The following is a 23,193-nucleotide window of genomic DNA, read 5'->3' as shown; positions in this document are numbered from 1 at the left end:
TGAATTTACAACTCAGGTTGTATATTCATATAGCTAACTTACAGAATCATTCTCATGTAGGTAAGAGTTGAGGCAACTTTATATTTTTGTTAATAGATTCCTGAATTTATAACTCAGGTGGTATATTCATATGGCTAACTTACAGAATCATTCTCATGTAGGCAAGAGTGTAGGCAACTTTTTATTTTTGTTAACAGATTCCTGATTTTACAACTCCTACAGATAAATCTTTTTTCATTTCTCTTCTTGTATATTAAGTAATTACTTGGTCAAGGATGCATACATGTTTCCAATTCTTTAATGCTTGTCAGATATTGTCAAATTTTCCTGTGGAATTGATATGTCTTCTTAAGGCAGTATGTAATACTTTCTTTCCCTTTCCAACAAATTTTTATCACCACATTTAACTGTTTTCAATTAGATGTATGGAAACATTTTACTATAATGATTTAAATATCTTTGATGCTAATGGGATTTTTAAATAGATGTATTAGCCAGCACAGCTTTTATTTTGTGAATAGCCTTTTAATGTACTTCCTCTCATTTTTCCATTTCCCTATTCATTCCTATATTAATATGAAAATTTCATATATTAATCATATTACAAATGATTTTTCCAGTTTTTATCCGAATGCCTAAATTGAGGCATTCTCTAAGGTTCTTGGAAAATTCACATATGTTTTAATATTAAATGCACAGTATTGGGCTAGCCTGATTTTAAATGATATCTTTAGGATTCCTCATACCTTTTTGATCATTTATTTATTCTTATCCTGAAGACCCTTAATCCTAAAACTTCTTTCAGGATAAGCTGTTATGATAATGTATAGATAGAAGTGGTAGAATCTTTCTTTCTAATGATGTTTGAATTGTACCACTGTGTGTATGTCTGCCAGGTCACTAAATATTCAGTCCGAGTGTTAAGGAGGCATTTTTCATTACTGAAACTGTAGATGGTTGTATCATTGTAATGGTAGTTGTTTTTCATTATGCCTGTAAAGCTGATCTTGTGGAGGTCTGTAAGCGACAACTTTATGAAAGCATGAGAATGGTGCCTTAGGAGACCGGATTGTGTGGAGAAATTAAAAACAGGAAGGATGTTTCTCAGAGGCAGTTAAACAGATCTAATAGAAAGACACAAATGATGAAAACCTTGACTTTGAAGGTTCTGTTCTGTGGATGTCTGCTATGCCATCATTTTCATGATGAGAAGTTGGCTGTGGAGGAAGTAACATGGTGAAGAATGGATCTGATAGTTGTCTTGGGTCATTTGTGTTTCTTAAAATGCAATTTCTTTCCTTCTACTTTTGAAGCAAGTTCCAGTTTGAATGCAAGCATAGCATCTCAAGCCTGTCAGGGCCTATGTAGATGTGACCCTCACTGACCTTGCAGTTACCTTGAACTGAACTACCACCTGTCACGGGTGCAGTGGAATTCTCTGCTCCTTGCTCTGAGTAGAGTAGCAAGGAACAGCAGATGTGTTTATTGCAGCTGTCTCTGCTCATATATATGTTCCATTTTTCCATGAAATTTGCTCACAAGTACAAGTTCAAAGATAAATGAAAAGATAGTGATAGAACAGCACAGGTAGAGCCCATACAGTCAAGGTACCCTCTGTAGCTGCACAGGTCAAAAGCTCACAAAGTTGGTTCTGATCTGAAGAATTGACCCCCCAAGGCCACACAGTGTGGCTCACTCACACAGCTGGCCATTGATGCTGGCTGATCGTTGGGGGGTCAGCCAGGAGTATTAAACCAGAGACTTTACATGGTTCCTTTCAAGTATGCCACTCTCAAGATAATTAAACTTCTTTCATGGTGCTCAGCCTTCCCCAGAGCAAACATCCCCAATGAAGCAAGCAGAAGTTGCACCATCTTTTACGGCCCAGCTTCAAAAGTCATGGAGTATAACTCCCATCATATGCCATTGCTCGGAGCAGTCCCAACATTCCTCCAGCTTCAGGTGAAGAAACAAAGACTCAACAGGGAAAATGTCAGAGTATTTGCAGCCATTATAGGTGATCTGGAAAACTCTTGAATGTGATAACAAACATAATAATATCAGTAGTGCATCCTCACATGTCATGACTGTAGGTACATACTGTTTTGCCGTGTTATTTGTCCAGCATCCTTTTCTTAACAAGGATGTGAGGAGGACCAGAAAGGCTGAAGTGAGAGCTCAGTCACTGCATCTTTGAAGCCTGGAGTTGGCCTTTGCATCTTTCTCACCCAGGAAGGTCACATATTTGGTCTATGAATTGGAATTCAAGGCAGCACGTGGGGAGGCACGAGTCTGGAAAGAGTTAGATAGTTGAAACCTAACTGGAAAGAGGCTGAGTTAAGGCAGGTGATCCAGGAAGGCCAGAGGTGGGTCAGGAGAGCCAACGAGAGGATGATTAGCAAAAGAGCAGGGAAAAGAAGGCAAGGGATACTTTAAAAAAAAAATCATGAGGGGGAAGGCACATTCAGCTTTCTAACTTGTAAAAGTTGATGTGTTCTGTTTTCTGTGTCTCTAATAAAGTGCTTGAAGCTTTAAGGTAAAAGCAGAACAGACAACTTGCTCCTCAAGTCAAAACAATTTTGATGATATTGCCCCTTTGGTAGAGTGAGAATAGGAATCTGAAATATTTTAAAGCCGAATTCTGACATTCTGCCTGCTTGAGAATTTATATTATGACATACCATTTATTCTACATCTTGTGAAAAATTTCTATTTATTTTTCTTTCTGCATCACCTGGAACACTCTGGAGAGCAGTCCCTAAGAATTTTTTTCAGGAATTAATTTATCCATTTTTACTTAATCTAAATATTGGTTAGTATACTCTTTTGTGAAGGATGTTTTAGAAATTTAAGTTAATAATTTAAATAAACAATAAACATAGGATGAGATTATTCCCTGAAGGGTTATGAAAAAATAAAGCCTAAAATGCAGAGATTTTTTGCCAGCAACTAGGCTATTTTTTTGGAGATAGTCTTTGTCATACTCTGTAGAGTGCTGTTATATCATAGCTTACAGCAACCTCAAACCCTTGGGCTCAAGTGATCCTCTTGCCTCAGACTCCTGAGTAACTGGGACTATAGGCGCCCACCACAGTGGCTGGCTATTTTTAGAGAGAAGGTCTTGCTCTGGCTGAGGCAGGTCTTTAATCTGTGAAGTCAGGCAATCTACCTGCCTTGGCCTCCCAGAGTGCTAGGATTATAGGTGTGAGCCACCAGGCCTGGCTAGCAAATAGGATTTATTTAAAGACTTAACTATGACAAGAGATATTTTGTATAAAAGCCATATATGATATCAATTACATACTGAAAGGCACAATGCTGAAGGCATTCCCCCGATCACTGGAGTAATTATAGACTGTCTACTTTCAACATTTCTATTCAACATTATACTGAAAGTCCTTACCAGCACAATCAGACAAGAAAAAGAGATAAAGGGGATCCAAATTGGAAGAGAGGAATTCAAATTACCTGCGTAGGGGTGATATGATCTTATACCTAGAAAACTCTAAAAATTCCTCCAAAAACTCTTAGATTTTATAAATGAATTCAGCAAATTCTTAGATTATAAAATCAATAGACAAAATTCAGCATTTCTGAATACCAGCAATGACCGTGTTAAGAACCAAATCTAGAGTGCAATCCCATTTATAACAGTGGTAGAAACAAAAAACGATACCAGATGAAATGAGCATGATCAAAAAGAATAAAATAACCAGTGTTGACAAAGCTGTGGAGTTATCAGAACTCCTATGCTTTAGGCTCGGCGCCTGTAGCTCAGCTGCTAGGGTGTCAGCCACATACATTGGGGCTAGTGGGTTTGAACCCAGCCTGGGGCTGCCAAATAACAATGACAACAACAACAATAACAACAAAAATAGCTGGGTGTTGCGGCAGGTACCTGTAGTCCCAGCTACTTGGGAAGCTGAGGCAAGAGAATCGCTTATGCCCAAGAGTTGGAGGTTGCTGAGAGCTGTAATGCCAGAGCACTCTACCAGGAGTGAAATAGTAAGACTGTCTCAAGAAAAACAAAAGAAACAAACAAAAACCTCCTATGCTTTGCTGATGGAAATGTAAAGTGGAGGAGTCACTTTGGAAACCAATTTAGCAGTTCTTCAAATAGGGAAACATAATGCTATTCTATGACTCAGAGATCCTACTCTTAGGTATGTACCTAGAATTGAAAGAATTGAAAACATGGCCACATAAATTCTTGCGCATAAATGTTCATAGCAGTATTATTATAATAGATAAAAGACAGAAACAACCCACGTTTCTATCAAGTGATGAATAGATAAGTAAAATGTACTACATTTATGCAGTAGAATAGTATTCACCCATGAAGAAGATTTAAATACCAATCCATGCTACAATATGGGTGGATTTTGACATCACACTAAATCTAAGAAACAAAAGGCCACATAATTGCATGATTCCATTTATGTTAAATGCCCAGAATAGACAAATCCACAGAGGCAGAAGAGAGAGCAATGGGGAGTGACTGCTAATGTAATGTGTACTTTTTTTCCCCCTAACACATGAAAATGTTCTGAAATTAGATAGTAGGAATGATTGTACACCCTTGTGAATATCCTGAGAACCACTGAGTTGGACATTTTAAAAGCGTGAATTTTATGGTGACTGTCTCTCAATTTTAAAAAAATTCCAGACCATACCATATAGATAAAAAATTTTCTTTTTCTCCTAGTTAACTTTCTTGCGATAATTATTATCAAAAATTTGAAATACTTTTTATAAAGAAAGCATATGCATATGCAGTTATAAATATTCCTATATAAAATATACACATATTTATATACATAAGCATATTCTAAAATTTACTTCCCACATAACATCATTACTCATGTGATTTTTTTTTTTACAACTTGCTTTGTTTACATTTAATAATTTGTATTATTCTTTGGGCTACTTATATATTCTAGATGTACCATCTCCATTTTGGAGTTTTTTCTAAATTCCTCGTTGCAATTGATGTTTCGAGGATTCTTGCTGCCCTATCTTCTACATTTTATGAACACTTCTCTGTAGAAAATTTATGAAAACGGAGCTGATGAGTCAAAGAGCATGTGTTGAATTTTAATTCAACAATAAATATTTATTTTCCACATCTCATTTGCCAGCCATTAATCTGGACACTTACCCTAATGGATATTTTCACAGTACCATTCACAGGGATTGTACCAATTTGCACTCCCACCAGATTATGTGCGAATTTCTGTTTCTTCCTGTCCTCGCTAGCCCAGTGTTATTAAGCATATTAATCTTCAATAAGTAGATAACTGAAAAATGATTTGATTTTCAATTTCTGACTCTGAGTATGCTTGAGCATATTTTGTTATTTCTCCTTTTTTACAAAAAGGAAATTGCTTGCATATATCATTTGACCGTTATTCTTGTGGCTTAATACTCATATTCTGTAAGTGCTCTTTAACATTAAGAAAACTGCGTGGCATATGGGTTGCATATTTTGTCTCTAGTTGTCATTTTGGCATTGTTTGGGGCATTTTCGGCCATGCAGAAGATTCTAATATTTTGGCTCTGTTGATCTTTTGTATCATGTTTTCCGAATGTTTTGCAATATTAAGTGTGTGGTCGTCTTCCCCCTTTTTCTTCCTGGTAATTTGCCTCACTTTACCTCCCTTCATGCTAGATTACTACCAAGTTCACAGTTTGTTTCTTTCAGGTCTATTTTTCACATTTGAATATTTATTCCAGTTTTAAATAAGTAAAAATTTTTGAAGTCTAAGTATTCCCTCTTTTTGAGACAATAGTTCATAAATATGGAAAGCATGTGAGATGCAGAGATTTGGGGGCCTAGGTGAAGATTCTGGATTTTTATAGAAAAATACTTAATTCTTTTTTAATACACACATACATACGCATGTACCTACAGGTTACATAAAGACATTTTCTATACGCTTATGTGCTTTCCCTCATGAACTTACTGGAAATTCTTTTATCAAAATTTGACTGCTTTGATTTTGAACTCATGCTTTGGTCCTTCCTTGTTTTCTTTTAAGTAGCTGAGATTTTAAATACATAAGGAGATAAAGAAAACTTCCATTTACTTATTTGAGGTTACAGAAATGTTTACCAAAAATATTTTGCCTGACTCAATATCAGAAGTATCTCTGAATACATTGCTTGAGAATTTATAGGATTATAGTGCAAGACAGTGAATGAAATAATATTCAGTTTTGTTATTGTTTATTGAGCATTCACAGGGCACAGGTCCAGCCTGACAACTTACTGAAGAGATATATTTCATAGTATTTCGATTCACAGATAATGTGATCTGAAAAAAAGAAACACATTCAAATCACTACAATAAAAGAAGTATATACTTGGGAAATATTGGATATAAATTCAATAAGGGATGTATGCATTAAATAGTCATGAATAAATTTACTCAGAAGGAGTTGACCCCTGCTCTGTCATCAAGGCATAGTCATCACAAAACCTCTATAGGCTAAGATTATGGCAGGATGCTTTTCAGCCAAAGAGAAAAATAATAATAATAAAAAAAAATAGAAGTTCAGAGTGATATCCAGGACATGTTTGGGGAATAGTGACTCTTTTCAGATTTGATGAACATATAATTTGCATTTGAGGATAGACTTCAATGAGACAAAAGATTGCCACGGGCTCAAGTTTTGAGTCTGTTTTCCAGTCATCAGGCTGATCTTTGTGGCTTATTGAACTGCTAAATGGAACAATCACCACAATGCTTTTAAGGCAATAAATCTGATGGCAGTAAATAAATGCAGGGAGGAGATGAAGCAAAGGAGGATTTCTGGAGGGAAATAGAGCAGTTGTTTTGATGAGGTAGCAAGGACTTGAGTCCATATTGGATATAACGAGAATGCAAGGTAAAATAAGAATTTGAATTCGATCCAAATAATACATTTACATACCTGGTGAATATGTAGTGCAAACGGGGATAAAATTGTTCTGAAAGTTTCAATGTGAGTGACTGTAACCTTGCCAGAGAAGTTAGCTTTTAGCTGGCTTCCAATTGGAGAACAGATTTGTTTTCAAGTACGTGAATTCTGAGGTGGAACCCAGGAGTGCAGATGAGGAGATGGGAGAGTGGAAGGTTTACTCATCACAGAGATGAGAATAATTAAATCTTTAAGAAATCATAGTACTTTGTGAGCAGGGCAATGAATTTGTAATACTGCCAATTAATTGCTTCTACTACCTAAATATCAGAATGAGAGTAGAGGACTAAGACTTTGGGAAGGAGATATAGGAAAAATATTCAAATAGGTGGAAGGGTAATTATGCCATTATTTCCTAGAAGTCAAAAGATGTGAAAATTTCAAGGTAGAGATGTGTATGACTTTCATTGGAATCGTATCAGTGAAGCAGTGTGAGTGGAAGCCAGGTGTCCAGGGGATTAATGATCAAGTTACAAGGTCATATAGACAATAAGTGGGGAATATTCTTAGATCAAATTTATTGTGGCATAAATGGTATGCAATAATATGCACCGATTTTAAGCATGCATTTCAATGAGTTTTAATGTGTGTATACATCTGTGGAACCACCAATGAGCATGACATTTTCATTATTCCATTAAGTCCTCTTATGACCCTTCTCAAATCAATACCCTCACGTGTTGCTTCAGACAACCTCTGATCTGCTTTCTTTCACTACAAATTAAATTCAGTTTTTTAAAGAATTTTTTGTAAAAACATCTGTAGAGTTTGTACCCTTTTTTGTATGCCTTTTTGTACTCAGCATGATTTTGAGATTTATTCATATAGTTGTATGTATCCTTTACAGCTGAGTATGCAGAATATCCCTCTGAGCAGTTTTATTAGTGAGGTAAGGTAGAGGGTATAAGAGACAAATACAAATTTCTTTCTTTCTTTTTTTTTTTTTTGAGACAGAAAAAAAATCTGTGTTTTTTTATGAACAGATAAAAAGACCCAATAAAGAAACTGTGCTAACACAGAAATAATTTATAGCAAAATATTCTCAGGGGATCATGGGTCATAAAAGAGAAAGGAGCGTGAAATGAGTATAGGTAGCTAATTTAACCTGAGAATTTAAAAATAAACAAAAAACAACATAAACAAAGTTAAAAATATCAGTTTATTTAACCTGAGTGAAGGAGTTAAGGTGAACTGAAGGAGAGTCTACGAAAGAGGACATCTTCAGGATATAAAGAACTCATCAAGGATTGTGATGGAGACAAGATTACACAGAAAACATACATCAAAGAGTCTTTTCCTTGTAAGCAAGTGAAGCCATCATTGGAGAGAGGGAAATAAATAGTTGAGGTTGGACATTAGAGGAAAAGAGTTCAACAGTATTATTTTGTTAACATAGCACATAGAACCAGCTGTTGATTTCGTATTCTTGGCACATTTCTTAGCTACTCTAACAACATTTGAAAAGTAGAATGATCCCAAATGACCTTGTATTTGGGGATTGCACAATGGGTGGAGTAGGAGGCCAACAAAGTGAGGCATTTCAGCATGCTAGAGGAAGCATCACTGAAAGCACTGACTTTGGGGTCCAGACTAAGAGGGAAGGTAAGTCCAGGAAGTTGATGGATGAGGAGAACAGGAAGGGAAATGGAGTGAAAGAAAGGAAAAAGTAGAACATCAGAAAACATCCAATCCTATGAATATAGTTGAATCTCATAACCATAATTTAGGCACCAATGTGCCCTGTCAGTAAGATAAAGTTTTTGGCAAGTGATGCTTTCCTGCGTTGAACAGGAATCTTCCAAAGACCTTTTGGATGAAGCAACTGGGACTGCATTTATTTCCTCAGTGAAAACCAGTGCTACCTTGCACCTGGTCCTCTTCCTTTACCTGGAACTCTCATTTCTTCTCTGTGACATCTTTGCAGTTCCTACTCTACCACTTGACCCTGGCCCACTAATGAATAATGCTCTTAGGATGAAAAATTTCAATTGCTATAAATTCTTTGTGTTATCATCTGTATTACCTACGCTGAAGCTTCTCAGGCCTTAAGGTACCTGTTAATGTTGGGAAGTCTTGTTCAATGCTGGTTCTGATTCAGTAGATCTGAGCTGGACCCTGAGAACGTGCATATCAAGCAAGCTAACGAATATGCAGAATGATGGTGAATGTGCTAAAATCATTCTGTAAGTTAAAAGGATCTCACCTATACTCCTTCATCTTGGCTTTTGCAGGCAGAAATATGTCAAGGAAGAATGAGCTCAGAGATATGATTAAAACTTGAATGGAGAGAATACTAAGGTCACAGGAGTTGTCAGCATTGCACCATTAGATAGGAAAATCACCACAGATGCTAACTAATGTCATACAATGAAATGACAGATGATAGAGTAGAGAGAAAAGCAAGCCAAGTGAAGAGGGAGAAAGAATATACTGAAAATAAAACCATGACTGATAAGTACGTGGAGAGGATGCTATAAATGGATGACCTAGACTTCAAAAGAGGCAAGTGTTGAAAGCTTGCCTGGGGAAGGAGAATCAGAGCAAAACACATCATAAACAAATGAAGTGCCTGGTAACTTTAATCACAGTCTTAAACAATCACAAAATAATTATTACATGAGCTGCCAAGTTTACCGTTTTCACAATTTAGAAGTGTTTTCTCACTTATAGATGGAAGAACAAAACAGCTGAGCTTTGGAAGATAACTTTTGAAGGCTGTATAAAACAATCATCTTCCAGGGATCAGGGAGTCTTCGGCAGTTTTCTGCTGAGCTCGGTTGGCTTGCACTGTGTAACTTTCTCAAATGCCATTCCTTTCCATTGTCTGTTGAGGACTCTGAGATTTCACTGGCCTGTCCTGCTGAGGCCCCATGCTCCCAAGCTCCTTTATCGTGCTGAGAGCTTGCTTAGAATTTTTGTGTCCAGCTGTGGTAAAAGTGAATACTCTTAAAAAAGGAATTGGGTTTTTTTTTTCTTTCTATTGGCTCAAACTTGGAAAAGGGAACATTGATATAAAATAAGCAGTACTTAGCCAATTTTTTTTATTTAAGTTCCATTTGCTTTGGAAGAGATAAGTTAAGATTCTATTCCACTTATAGTTTCTTTTCATGTTGAATCCTACAGTGAAGGTACAATATTGTACATACAAAAGTAGCCAGTGGGGTCTTAATATCAGAGGAAATCAGAGGTGGGTTAGGCTTGAGGGAATGGCTTAGAGAACCCTTCCTATGCTCTTTGAGATATGACATAAACTACTGAAAAGTGTTGTATGTGCACCAGTCCTTTCAGCTGAAGTACACACTTTGAACTTGTTAGTATTACTGGCAAAGATCATGAGATGAATATTAAGATTACATTTGTGTCAGTCTAGCATATAAAAATGTTCACTACATCTGAGATGAGCATGAAAATTTGACATTAATCTGTCTTGGCTTGGGTTTGCACAGAGTTAGCCTCTGTGACAAACATTTGAGGTTAAGTATTTTGTTTGGATGCTGAATACAGAAAATACTGGTTAAAAAAAAGTTGGAAAGGCAGCCTTGTGGGAGGAGTATTATGCAGCCACCACAGTGGGCAGTTGTTGCTTGATGCCACCAAAGAGACCCTGGGAGTCAGTGTAGGACACGTACTTTAGTGTTAAATCCCTACATGCCTAACCCCACACACATCCACAATAAGAGGAAAGTGGGCTAAAGGATTTATACATCAACCTCCATCAGTCATTGGTTGAAAGGTCCTTCCAGTAGAGAAGGCAGATTTAATTCTCGGGCATGTCTGACCTTCCATATGGGAGCAAGGTGTGCTGGGATTGCAGGACAGCCTCAGGTAAAGCAGTGCATGCTCTGGCGGTGGACTTCAGGCTAGTGCACAGCCAGGTAGCGAGGGTGAAGGGATAAGCATGGGGCGTCCACAGTGCCTGCTACATACTCCAGTACTGAATGCAGTTTACACGTGGTATCTCTTCCTAAAGGCATGTGTTACAAATCAGGATTATTTCTGCATATAAAATGGAAAGTAAATTAAACAAATTATGACTATATGAAGTCAGGAATTTAGACACCTAAAAATAGGATACAAAGCTTTCTGAACGTAATTTTTAGCTGTGATTTTTAAATATACATCCATTGTTAATATGATTAGAGGTTTATCAGACTTTTTTGAGAGTAAGAACTTAGTAGAAACAGCATATTTTTGGAAGTCAGATTTCCTGATTATATTTTCCTTTTGAATGCAAGAAGACATAGAAATAGGTATTTCTGTTGAGTGATGAACAAAACTTACAGTCAAACTCTTGTGAACAGGTGGCTCCCAGAGTGGGTCTGCAGTGCCCCCCAGAGGGAGCAGCTCTCAGGCAGCTGGGCTCAGCTGATGGTTTGGTAGAACTTCATCCTTTTGGAGTCAGGGTGCCAAGCTTCACCTGTCTGAGAGTAGAAATGGGATCACTGGAACAAAAACAGCTCAACTTTGATTGGATCTTGCCACAACTCCTGATAGAGGTCTTCCTCACTGTTCTGCCTTCCCCATGGTGTCATCTTGGGTCCCCAGCTTGTGTGTCATTGTGTCCTAAGTGTGTTCTTGCTGAGCCTCAATCACTTTATTAGCCTTTGCCAGTCCCCGCGGAGCTTTGCTTAATAGACACTGCGGTTGTCTGTCATGTCTTCAGGTTCCGAACAGTAGTGAAACCACTGAAGTGTCATACAGGTATGGCTGTAACACAGAAATCAGAAGGCATACTTCAACTAAAGACACTTCAATTTAGATATTTTAAACAACCCCAATAAAATATGTACGTGGGGTATGCTAATTTGGTAAGTAGCCTCTTTGTGACTACACGGCTATGTATTTTTAGTAAAGAAGATTAAAAAGATGAACAATTAGGAACTTGAGGAAAAGTATCTCTTTACATGGTTTAAATAAAAATTTTCTCCTCTGAAGTATACTTGTATTGAATTTATTTACATCTCTGTCTTATTGTCTCATCATGAATGTCCTTTCTCCTTATTCTTTTTTTTTAGGATCAAATTCATGGTCAGTTTCTCTTTGATTACCTCAATATATTTAGACATGTGACTTGCATATATTTGTGATAAGCTAGACTTTCTTTTTAATCCGTTAACTCATGGTACAATAATTTTTGGAGTTGTACTACAAACTAGGTATCAGGTGCTGGGGACAGGCAGTATACAATGGTGAATAAAATAGGCAAGTTTCCTGACTTTACACAGTTTCATTCTAGTGAGATAGTGAGACTGGCATGTAGTAAAACTAAATAGACCTCTCAGAATAAAGATACTTTAGGAATTATGTAAAAATGATTAACGTCTCTTATTTTTACAAATAAGAATTCAAAGTCATTACGTTATATGTGAGTGACATTCACATTTTTAATTCACTTTGTTTTTTATTGCCACATTTTTAGACATCTTTATTTCTTTGTCTTATGCATCCAAATTGTTTACAATTATTAAAATATATTGTTAAGAATAATGGTTGGTGTATAGTATGGTTTCAAAAAACGCTATTTATTATTGTTAAGTATGTCATATTCTGCTGGTGGTTAGGAACCCTGCATATACTTTTTAAGCAATACTATTTACTTCTTACAAAATCTTATGATATAATCAGTGTTCAATCCCCAATTTATAAATAAGGAGATTTGAGGCCCAGAAATAAAATGTGCTCAAAAATTTGAGCACAGGAAAGTAAATTTGAGGCTCAGAACTAAAATGGCACAGTCTTCAGCAAGTAAGTGATACAGTGCAAAGATAAAGATTTGTCTCATTCCAGAGCCTATATTATTAAATATTATACACTCAGAAGCACAGTGTAGCTCAGTTGGTCCAAAGCCTTGACTATACTTGTAGAAATTACCAACAAGTCAGTCAGATAATAGAAAACAAGAAGGAAAAAAAAATAAGCATGATGTGTTAAGTTTCTGGTTGTGTGTCTGTTTTTCATTAGATCATTTTGATTTAAGATGTACTGAAAATTAAAGGAGGGATAATGAGAAACAAGAGAACTCTCATAGTTCTTATATTCATAACTTTAACCGTTAGTATACAAGTAAACCTACACCCTTAATATCTTAAAAACTGGAAATAATGATTATCCCACTAGACTAAGTTTCGAAAAGGATTGCTTCATGACAGAATCCTTCAGGAATAATTATCAAGAAATGATTCAACAGAGACACAAAAAGTAAAAAAATGTATATCTAGTGTTAGCCAAGTCACATAGCAACACTGAATATTTAGATGAACACTATCAGCACAAAAGGCTTTAGGAGGTCTCAAAATTTTTATTGTCATTTCAGAAACTCTTCTGTGGTTCTTATTTTGGTCAAGCAGTACAGAGACATTTTCCTATCCTTTAATCTTTCTCAGTTGCTGAATACTCTAAATTGCCTAATAATAAATAAAAACTCATTTTAGTTAGAGCTTTATAATTAGCGAGAGCCCTTTTATATCCGTTCTTTCATTTGGTTTTTACAAGAGGGAAGACAAGCTGTTGTTATTTCCATATTATAAATGAATATGCTGAGGTCTAGAGCAGTAAGAGGCTTGCCCAAGATCACGCAGCTTGCCCAGTTGTCCTGCTAGTTGCTGTTACGTAAACCTAGTTCAGGTCCAGAAATCAGCAAGTTCAAAATTGTCACTGTCCTGATGGAGATATAAGAAATGATCTTTATCTTTGAGGGCTCTTAATTTGATACCTTTACCACAGAATTCCTTTAAAAAAAAATGAAGACTTTTAAAATAAATAGCTACAAATTGTTTTCATTCACTAGGTTTTCATCCTATATATATATTTTTGCAGTTTTTTGACCAAGGCTGGGTTTAAACCCACCACCCTTCGCATATGGGGCCGGCACCCTACTCCTTGAGCCACAGGTGCCACCCTATCCTATCATTTTTTTTAAAACAAAGACTGTTTTGGCTTTTATGGTGAGTAGAATTGAGGGTCAATGAATCTTCCATGTATAAAGTTTGGAAAATTATTCTAGAAAACTTATGGTTTCTCTACACATTCGTTGAGGGCATGTACATCTGCTACTCATAGAGATCTTTTTATGACTATCTTAGAGGTTTTGATGAACAAAGAAAGCAAAACTTAAATTGAGTAAATTGCACAAAGATGAATTAAATTTAAATGAAATGTTTTCCAATCCTTGTACCAGCTTTTTGTACACATATTCTGTAATTTACTTTCTGTCAGCCATGCAGACTATATACCATTCAGTTGTCTATATTAACAAGTTAAGAAGAACAAATGAGTTGTCTCTTTTATTAAAAAGATCAAAAACATATAGCTACAAAGAAATCCGTTTTCTCATAAAACTCTGAAATGATTAAAAATCCCGATAACAAAAAGCAAAATGAAACTTAACTATCCTTTTATCAGAACTGCCTTTGTGCATTGGAAAACTAGTGAAGATTTTCAGTCATAGAAATGCTCTAGGGTGGCACCTGTGGCTCAAAGGTGTAGGGCTCCAGCCCCATATGCTGGAGGTGGTGGGTTCAAACCCAGCCCCGGCCAAAAAAAAAAAAGAATACTCTATACCAACGCTTATAAAACTTTAATGCACATACAAATTATCATATTGATTAATGAAATGTTATTATGTCTGGGATTTGCTTCAAAATAAGTGAGGTCAAGGGTGAGGTATTGCATAAGGGTACAGACGCACTGTGATTGTTTATAAATTGGTAATTGTTGAAGCTGGCATTGAATATATGTGGTTCCATAACAGTTTTTCTACTTCTATAAGGAAAGTAGAAAACAAGAAAAAAAGTTTATCATTCTAATATTCTATATATATTAAGTGGATGTACATCTATATTTATATATGTGTGCATGCATGTATCTTTGAGTATGTATATTTTTGTATATATAAAAATATATGTGTATAAGCACAAATGTATATTTTTATGTGTACATACACCTATAACTTTCAACTTTACAGCATGGTAAATAAATGCATTCAATTTGATAACATGTTACTGCTATTCAACTATTATAGGTTCTATTGGTGTTTTTAAACTGAAAGGTGATATTGTCAACTGAGTTACAGATGGTTAGCTTTGAAATTATTTCTGTGAAATTCTTATTGAAATTTGGAAGATTAACTGTTAGAAAGTAATCATGATTTCTAGGTGAGAATGAAACAAAGGTCTGATTAAGACAGTGACATTAGAGAAGTTGAAAGTTAATTAGAAAATTAAAGTAACCCATCATGTTGAATACAGTGAGAAAAGAGGAAGAACATAGCAAAAAAAAAAAAAAAAAATGACTACCTTGGATTTATAATTTGAGAAAAGGATAAAGATCCAAAAATCTGAGAGTGTCTGAAACCAGAAAATTTTTACCAGTTTGTTAGCAAAACTTACTTATTTGCAAACCATTACTTGAAACGAACGAAGACTATTCAAAAATCTTTATTTATTCCACTTACTATAAATAATCATGCATTTAATGTGGAAATAATAAAGTAATTATGAGCCTTTGCTCTAGGAAGAGCTGAGAGGATTATATAACATAACATAACATACGCTGTTGGTACCTCATTCCCTTGATGAAATCTGAAATATTCTGAATAGCCGAGCGTATTTAGTCCCAAGGGTTTCAGATGAGGATTATGGATCTTTAGTACTACATAATAGGATGTCATTTATTAATAAGATGCCATATAGTCTCTTAAAAGATAACTATAAAATTTAACATGAATTTTCATTCAGCTCCCTGGAGAATAGGTTGTAAAATGTACGGTGCCAGGGAAAAATGATCAGTGAATGATTCATATGAGGCCTGGGAAGAACACACGTTGAATTTTCCTGTTCCAGTACTTAGCTCATTCCTATTCTCCTGACCAAGATACGTATGAATACACAAAACAGGGTCGGGGAGAGAAGAAGGAGCTATGAGGTAGAAAAGACTAAAAACATCAGTGATGCCCCTGTGGTGGCACTGAAAGAGAAGATTCTGCAGAAATTGTTGCAAGTTATCAAAGAATGTCACTTCCTGTATACTTGATATAGGAGAAAAGTCTGTGTCAGACAAAAAGGAGTAAGTTCCAGATCATCACTGTGGAGTTTGACACTGAGTTATGTCAAGGGATTGGCTGTGCTTACAGTTTAAGCTCTGGGAAGGGTCAAATGAAACGCCCATCAAAATAAGTGCTAGATTATGATCTATTTATGCCATGTGTAAATTCACACTACAGTGTGGATAAATACAAGGAGGTAGAACTTTATGGTGTCACATAATATAATCCATGAAAATGTATTTTTTAATGAAAAAGGTGCAGACTCTAGAAATGGCTCCCTAAATAACGCAGATTCTTACATTAAGAACAAATAGTACATCTGGAGAAAAATCCCTTAAAAATATTAAAAAATTCTTTCCCTTGGCCAGTAAGATTAAGAGTTTTCCCACACTATCTTCTAGGGTTTTTGTAGTTTTGTGTCTTAGATTTAAGTCTTTTCTCCACTGTGAGTTAATTTTTTTTTTTTTTTTTTTTTTGCAGCCTTTTGGCCAGGGCCAGGTTTGAACCCGCTCCCTCCAGTATATGGGACTGGCGCCCTACTCCTTGAGCCACAGGCGCCACCCTGTGAGTTAATTTCTGTCAGTTGTGAGAGGTGTGGATCCATTTTTAGTCTCTCACATGTGACTAACCTGGTTTCCCAGCACCGTTTATTCAATATAGATGTTTTCCTCCAGTGTATGCTTTTTATGCTTTGTCAAAGATCAGATGGCTATAAGAGGCTGACTTCATCTCTAGATTCTCTATTCTGTTCCATAGATCTATGTCTTTATTTTTATGCCAATACCATGCAGTTTTGATCACTATGAACTTGTAGTATAACCTAAAGTCTGGTAAAGTGATGCTCCATGTTTATTCTTATTTCATAGAATTGCACTGGCTATTCAGGTTTTTGTTTTTCTTTTCTGGTTCCATATACAATGTAGAATTATTTTTTTCACTGGCAATCACAGCAACAAGAAGAATAAATAAATGGGACCTGATGACATTAGAAAGTGTTTGTACAGCTAAGGACACAATCAACAAAGCAAAGAGATGGTATAGGAGAAGATATTTGCATGCTAGGAACTTGACAAAGGGCTCATTACCAGACTCTTCAAAGAAACCAAATAAATCAACAATTAAAGAGCAAACAGTCCTGTTACCAACTGGGTAAGAGACATGAACAGAAACTTTACTCTTGGGGACAGAAGAATGGCTAACAAACACGTGAAAAAAATGCTCATCAACTCTACTTATCAGAGAAATGCAAATCAAAACCACTTTGGGATATCACCTAATTCTTGTGAGAATGACCCACATCCCATGGTCTAAAGCAATAGATGCTGAGTGTGGGGAGAAGGGGACATTCATATGCTGTTGGTGAGACAGCCTGTATGGCCAGAAGTATGGAGGTGTGTCCAAGAACTAAAAGTAGACCTACCATTTGAGCTTGCAATCCAATTACTAGATATCTACCCCAAAGCAAAAAAAGACATTTTACCACAGGGACATTTGCACTCAAATGTTTATAGCAGCTCAGTTGACAATCACAAAGATGTAGAAATAACTCAAGTGCCCTTTCCTACATGAATGGATTAAGAAACTGTGGTATATGTATTCCATGGGATATTATTCAGCCATAAAAAGATGGAGACTTTACATCTTTTGTATTTACCGGGATGGAGTTGAAAAACCTTCTTCTTAGTAAGATAACACACGAATGAAGAAGCAAGTATCTAATGTACACAATACTAATATGAAACCAGTAGAGATTTCAACATAGGACTTTTGGTGAAGGATGCAATTCAACCTGTAAAAGGTCAATTATACTTATTTGTAGACTTTTTAATGATTAAACAATGTCATGCAGATTATGACATTCTGTAGTAAATGGATCACTCTACTGTGGCACACACATAGAGTGTATTAGAGAGAATGATATGCTGGAAAGAGTAGGGGGTAATGACAGCATGGTGGAGAGCTGGAGAGATGATTTAAAGGTAGCTCTCTAATTTCACAATCTCCAATTTGAGGGTAGGTTTGTGTGTTACCTTGGAGAATATTATAATAGTACTCTAATTGGTCTCTCCCTGTCCCTAACATGTACTATTCTTTAGTGTTTCTCCTTTACTGTTAGGTTAATGCCACGAGGTTTAGTCCTTCTGTATGTCCTAGAAGTAGATGAAATGTGCTTATAAGCGGCAAGCAGTCTTCTCTGCATGATATTCAATCTTTTCCATGACACGGCCCCATTTACTTTCTGAACTCTTACTTCACTCTTACCCCTTTTATGAACTTTCTCAACCAAAATGAAATATTGCTTCTTTCCCACATATTTCCTTTGTGTTTTCACATCCGGGTCAAGATTTTCTTGTACCCCCAAACCCTTGCCTAGCTCTTCATGAAGAATGCTCCTTATCTTTAAAAACCTAGCTCTAGCACCACCGCCGGAGGTGTTGCCTGTCCCTTCCAGAACATAAAATGAAAGGGGCGTTCCCGATTTTGAGTTCCATAGCAATTTATCAGCAAGGGTACTGTGGTTGCCAAGGCAGCCGCGGAAGTCTGACAACAAAAGCTGTAAAATGAATAGCTATTTTTCCACAGCATATATTAAAATTTAAATAAATGTTTATCAAGCTATGAAATTTGATTAATATAAAATGTTCCTTTAACATAAGAAAGACGGATACTGGCAGTGGAAAGAGAAAAAATGATCAACGTCAGATGCTCCTGAAACATCTATTTCACAGGAAGTGGTCTAAACTTTGAGGATTAACAGGGGTCAATGAGTCAGAGGAGATAAAGGGAGAAGAAGTCAGCAGGTGGATATTTTTATCTGGGATCATAGAGGCAAAGCCATAGAGGCCAAACTGTCGGCTAGTCCTCAAGCACTGTCCACGAGGCGCTCTGAGCCAGGTCAGAGCTGTCCAGTCCTGATGTGTATATACTGCAAGTGTGATGACTGGGTCTTTAATAATAGAAAAATCTGACTCAACAAACTAACCTCTCTGGCTCTACTTCCATAGCAGTCAAGCAACTTTGACTTTATAACTTACTTCTGCCTAACAAGGGGAGATACACGGGTCCCAAAGATACAATAAGCATTTAGAACTTGGGACTGTAGTCAGTCTATTATGATTTTAGTTAATGTTTATCTCCCTGAAACGTCTCACCTCTGATAAGCTAATGAGATCATTTTTCTTGCTGATGACCAGAATAATTCCATGGAAAATTTGTCCTCAGAGACCTCTGGCTTTATAGTAACCTAGTAAACAGCATGTTCCCAACGTCAGTGACCTCAGGCTTTTTGATGGCATTCATCAGTTTGTACCTTGGGTTATAGTTTAATGGGTATTTTAAAGTTTTTAACTTTGCATGCTGGATCTAAGACAGTTTCACCCCCATACCAATTGTCATATACCCTGTCTTCTGTGAGTGATAGGCCATACATTAATATGTGTTCAGTCAGGAACCTGCGAGAATGTACGAGAACCACAGGCAAATATTCTGCTCCTGGAAGGAAATCCCGTCTGTTTACTTGACAACCCAGTGAGTGACCCTTTTCTTCAGATCAGCAAACTATAGCACTCTGGACAAATGTAGTCCATGGCTTATTTTTGTACTGCCAGTGAGATAATAATTGTTTTTACTTTTTTAAAAAGGTTTATAAATAAATATAAAGCAAAGACAGAAGAATGTACAACAGAGATTGCCTGTGGCCCACAGTGACCCGTCTGGCCTTTCAGATAAGGTAGTCTGGCGACCTTCCTTTAGGTTCTAAGCCAAACTGTGACATTATTATAATTTGCTAATTATATCATCATGTGGCCAGTTTCCCAATATTATGTCTTTGCCTTAAAAATTTTCCTTTCCACGTGAAAGGCATGTGACTTATAAACTTGCACACATTAATCTGTATTTTCTTCAGCAGAGGCCAAAAAGCATCTTATTCACTACCTCCAAATAAATGCACTGTCACCATTATGTTCAAAGAGTTCTTCACTGGTTTCAAATTAACGCATTTTGTATTCTTTTTACCTCAGTTAATGGGATTAATTTGGATGTGAGTTTTTGCCAAGCACCTTGCAATTAAGTGTTGCTCAATGATGTATTCTTAGGCCATAAAGAAATGGACAAATGCATGATTTTAGTTTAAATAGTTCCATACTCACTCTAGCTATACTATTTTCTGTCCTAATATTATATTTTATAATTATGAAAATAACCTTTATGAATTCTTAACCTAACATGAACTTTTATTTCCCCCCCTAAATCATCATTACATTGACATTACAAATGGCATTTTTGATTTATTTAAAATGGTCACTTGAAAGGAGAAACATATTAAGTCGGATTTGTTTAATGAGGAGAGAATAAAGCCTGACATATTAGAGACTTACTGATACCAAGAAAGGAGAATCTCTTAAGTGAAACATCACTACTGTGCTTCCAAAAGGTTGGCAATTTCTTATAACAGGTGAATCAGAGCCACTTGATCTAGGCTAATCTATTTCTTTTTCCTTCTATCTTCTTGATTTAAAAACTATGGCAGGAAGACATGCACATGGAAATACAGCAAGATGGCCTGAAGAGATGCAAGGCTAAATGCTTTGTGGTTGTGTTTGTTTTATTGTGGAGTAAGGATGGATAGATGGGCAGAGGAGAGGCTGAGCTCGGGTGTGTGGGGGGTGCAGCTGTCGATGATCCACCTTCCTCTTCCACCTGCTTTGTCTTCCCCGTCCTCAGTCCTCTGCAATCCACTGAAAATAAATGAGCAAGAAACTGCCAAATGTTTTTTTTTTTTTTTTTTATTATTTGCAGAAGAGGATAGAGGATAGAAGAAACATGGATACATTGATGCAAAAAAAGTGCTGCTCCTCTCTTACCATAACATCTCAGAAAATTACCATTTGTACAGTTATAATCACTTATATCCATGGATTATTGGCAGGACAGAAAAAATTGAAAGAAAATTCTGGATGGAACATGTGCATAGGCATCTGCTTGCTGCCAAATCTGGGGACTGTGGTTGAATTAAAAGCAGAGTCAAAGTAGATTTAGAGAAGGAAAGGGAGATGAAGGAATTTACTGGAATATAGGGTGATCTGCAGACTTCAGTATAAGAAATTCAGTAAAGCTCCAGTCAGCATATACCGAACAAGTATAAGATACTCAGGAAATGCCAGGGCCTTTTTAACTTGTCCTCGTTCTTTGCCCCACTATCTTTCCTTACCTTCCCATTTCACTACCTGATTAATTTCCTGGTTTCTCCCTCGGTTTTCTTTCTTCCCAAGGCAACATTCTACTTACTTGCTATATAGACCTGATTTATTTTACATGTATGGGAAGATTACGTATAGTTTCTCCTTCTCTCTATCATCTTCTAGTTCAACCACCCAAACGAAACTCTGAGGCTATTCAACTCTGAAGTCCAAATTCTAATGTCAGAAGATTTGATTGTCTCTGGATTGCCTCTGATTGGGCCAGCTAACCCTATATAACACAAATGAGATGTGCGATCTCTAGGGTGAGGTTATGTGACCCATTGCCTCTTTAAGAGATGTCAGAGACCCCAATTTTCTGATAAATTGGGAGACCAAGGTGAAGAAAAGTGGTTACTGACAATTACAGATTCAGGACTTTATCTGACTTTCTAGTCTGTCATTGAAATGCTGAAGAATATTCATTCAGTCATCAAATGCTCTATTGAGTCTCTAGAATGCCTAACAAGCATAATGATGAGGACAATACTGACCCTACTTTTAAACAATTCACAGTCTACTGAGCTTGACAAACAACGCTGCCAATACTTTCATTCTACGAAAATCTGTTCTTCAGCTGGGTGAGCATAAGTCCCCATGGAAGGAGTTTTAGGGGACTCAGAAAAGACATCTTGGAAAAGCAAGTGAGAAATAAACTTATAAATAAATTTATCTGTCCTTAGAAGATAAATAGGAGTTGGTCAGATGAAGAAAGTTGGAGGAAACCATGCAGGGGTCCTCAGACTTTTTAAACAGGGGGCCAGTTCACTGTTCCTCAACCCACTGGAGGGCCAGACTGTGGGCCTCCGGAACGAGTCATTTGCTAAGCAGGACAGGCAGTGGCGGCAAAAACACCCAGCAGGCTGGATAACTATCCTAGGTGGGCTGCATGTGGCCCGTGGGCCATAGTTTGAGGATGCCTGATGTAGGGAGTGATGCATTTAGAGTCTGAATCCATTTGGTGATGATCAGTTGTCAAAAAAATCAACTATTCAAAAAGCAGTTCACTGAAAGATCAACTTTCGGTGATTCTAAAATTTGTTTGGGGGATATGAATAGGTTAGGTCTTTAATGAATGATGCTGAATCAGTCATTTGATTAAATTGATGTTTAGTAAATTTCTAATCCAGTGGATTCACTTGGTGGATTTCAAGTGCCTAGATCAGAGTGGTGAGGGAGCTGTTCTTGTGGCATCTGGCTAGAGCATCAAGTGTGGTGGAGTAGAGAGAGAAAGTTTGCAAGTAAAGGGGACATGAACTGGCTCAAAGGAGACTTTTGTGTATTGAGAAGAATTAACTTCTGAAAACACACATAATAAAAATATAATTATAGAAACATTCTGCTTACGATGATTTTATATTTATTCATACCCGTTTTCACCCCACTGGATTGCAAACTCTTTGAGATCAAGAATCTTATCCTTTGGAGAGACGCCCATTTTCTTCTCTTTCAGCTTGACGGGTTCTTTGAATAATCAGAAACTGTTTTAACTGACTGACCCCTTATGCTCATTGATGTTAGGCAGAGCTGTGCTTTGCTAACTCTCATTTCACTGCTGTATACCTCTGTTGTTTCAGAGATGAAAGGTACAAATGCTACTACACAAATCCCATTTTTTTCATGCTTTCTAAAACAGAAAAAAACCCACTGTTGAAACATTAGTTACTTAAGATATTAATCAGTATAAAAGTCTGATGTGTGTTTAGCATTTGAAGCTGTATCTCACTGATTATTAACACAGGTCTCTAGATAGGCATTGAGCACAGTGGTGCAAATACCTCTCAGTGACTCTTTCTCTTGCCTTCCACAAAATCTTTTCCTGGGGGATGGTTGATATAAAAGATTTGAAATTGGTTCTCAAAGTAGTTTTGATTTGCATTTCTCTGATGATTAAGGATGGTGAGCACTTTTTCATGTATCTGTAGGCCGTGCGCTGATCTTCTTCAGAGAA

The 23,193-nt window shown here is 36.6% G+C and overlaps 1 pseudogene; it reads left to right on the top strand.

Annotated features, from left to right (window-relative positions):
* The first annotated feature begins 8,464 nt into the window (after positions 1 to 8,464).
* Positions 8,465 to 23,193, top strand: part of LOC100941607 — a 48,929-nt pseudogene continuing 34,200 nt past the window's right edge.

This window comes from Otolemur garnettii, unplaced genomic scaffold (genome assembly GCF_000181295.1).
Source record: "Otolemur garnettii isolate 467f Iridium unplaced genomic scaffold, OtoGar3 scaffold00002, whole genome shotgun sequence".
NCBI classification, from domain to species: Eukaryota; Metazoa; Chordata; class Mammalia; order Primates; family Galagidae; genus Otolemur; species Otolemur garnettii.
Note: the sequence above shows the minus strand (reverse complement) of the source record. Positions and strands in the feature narration are given on the sequence as shown.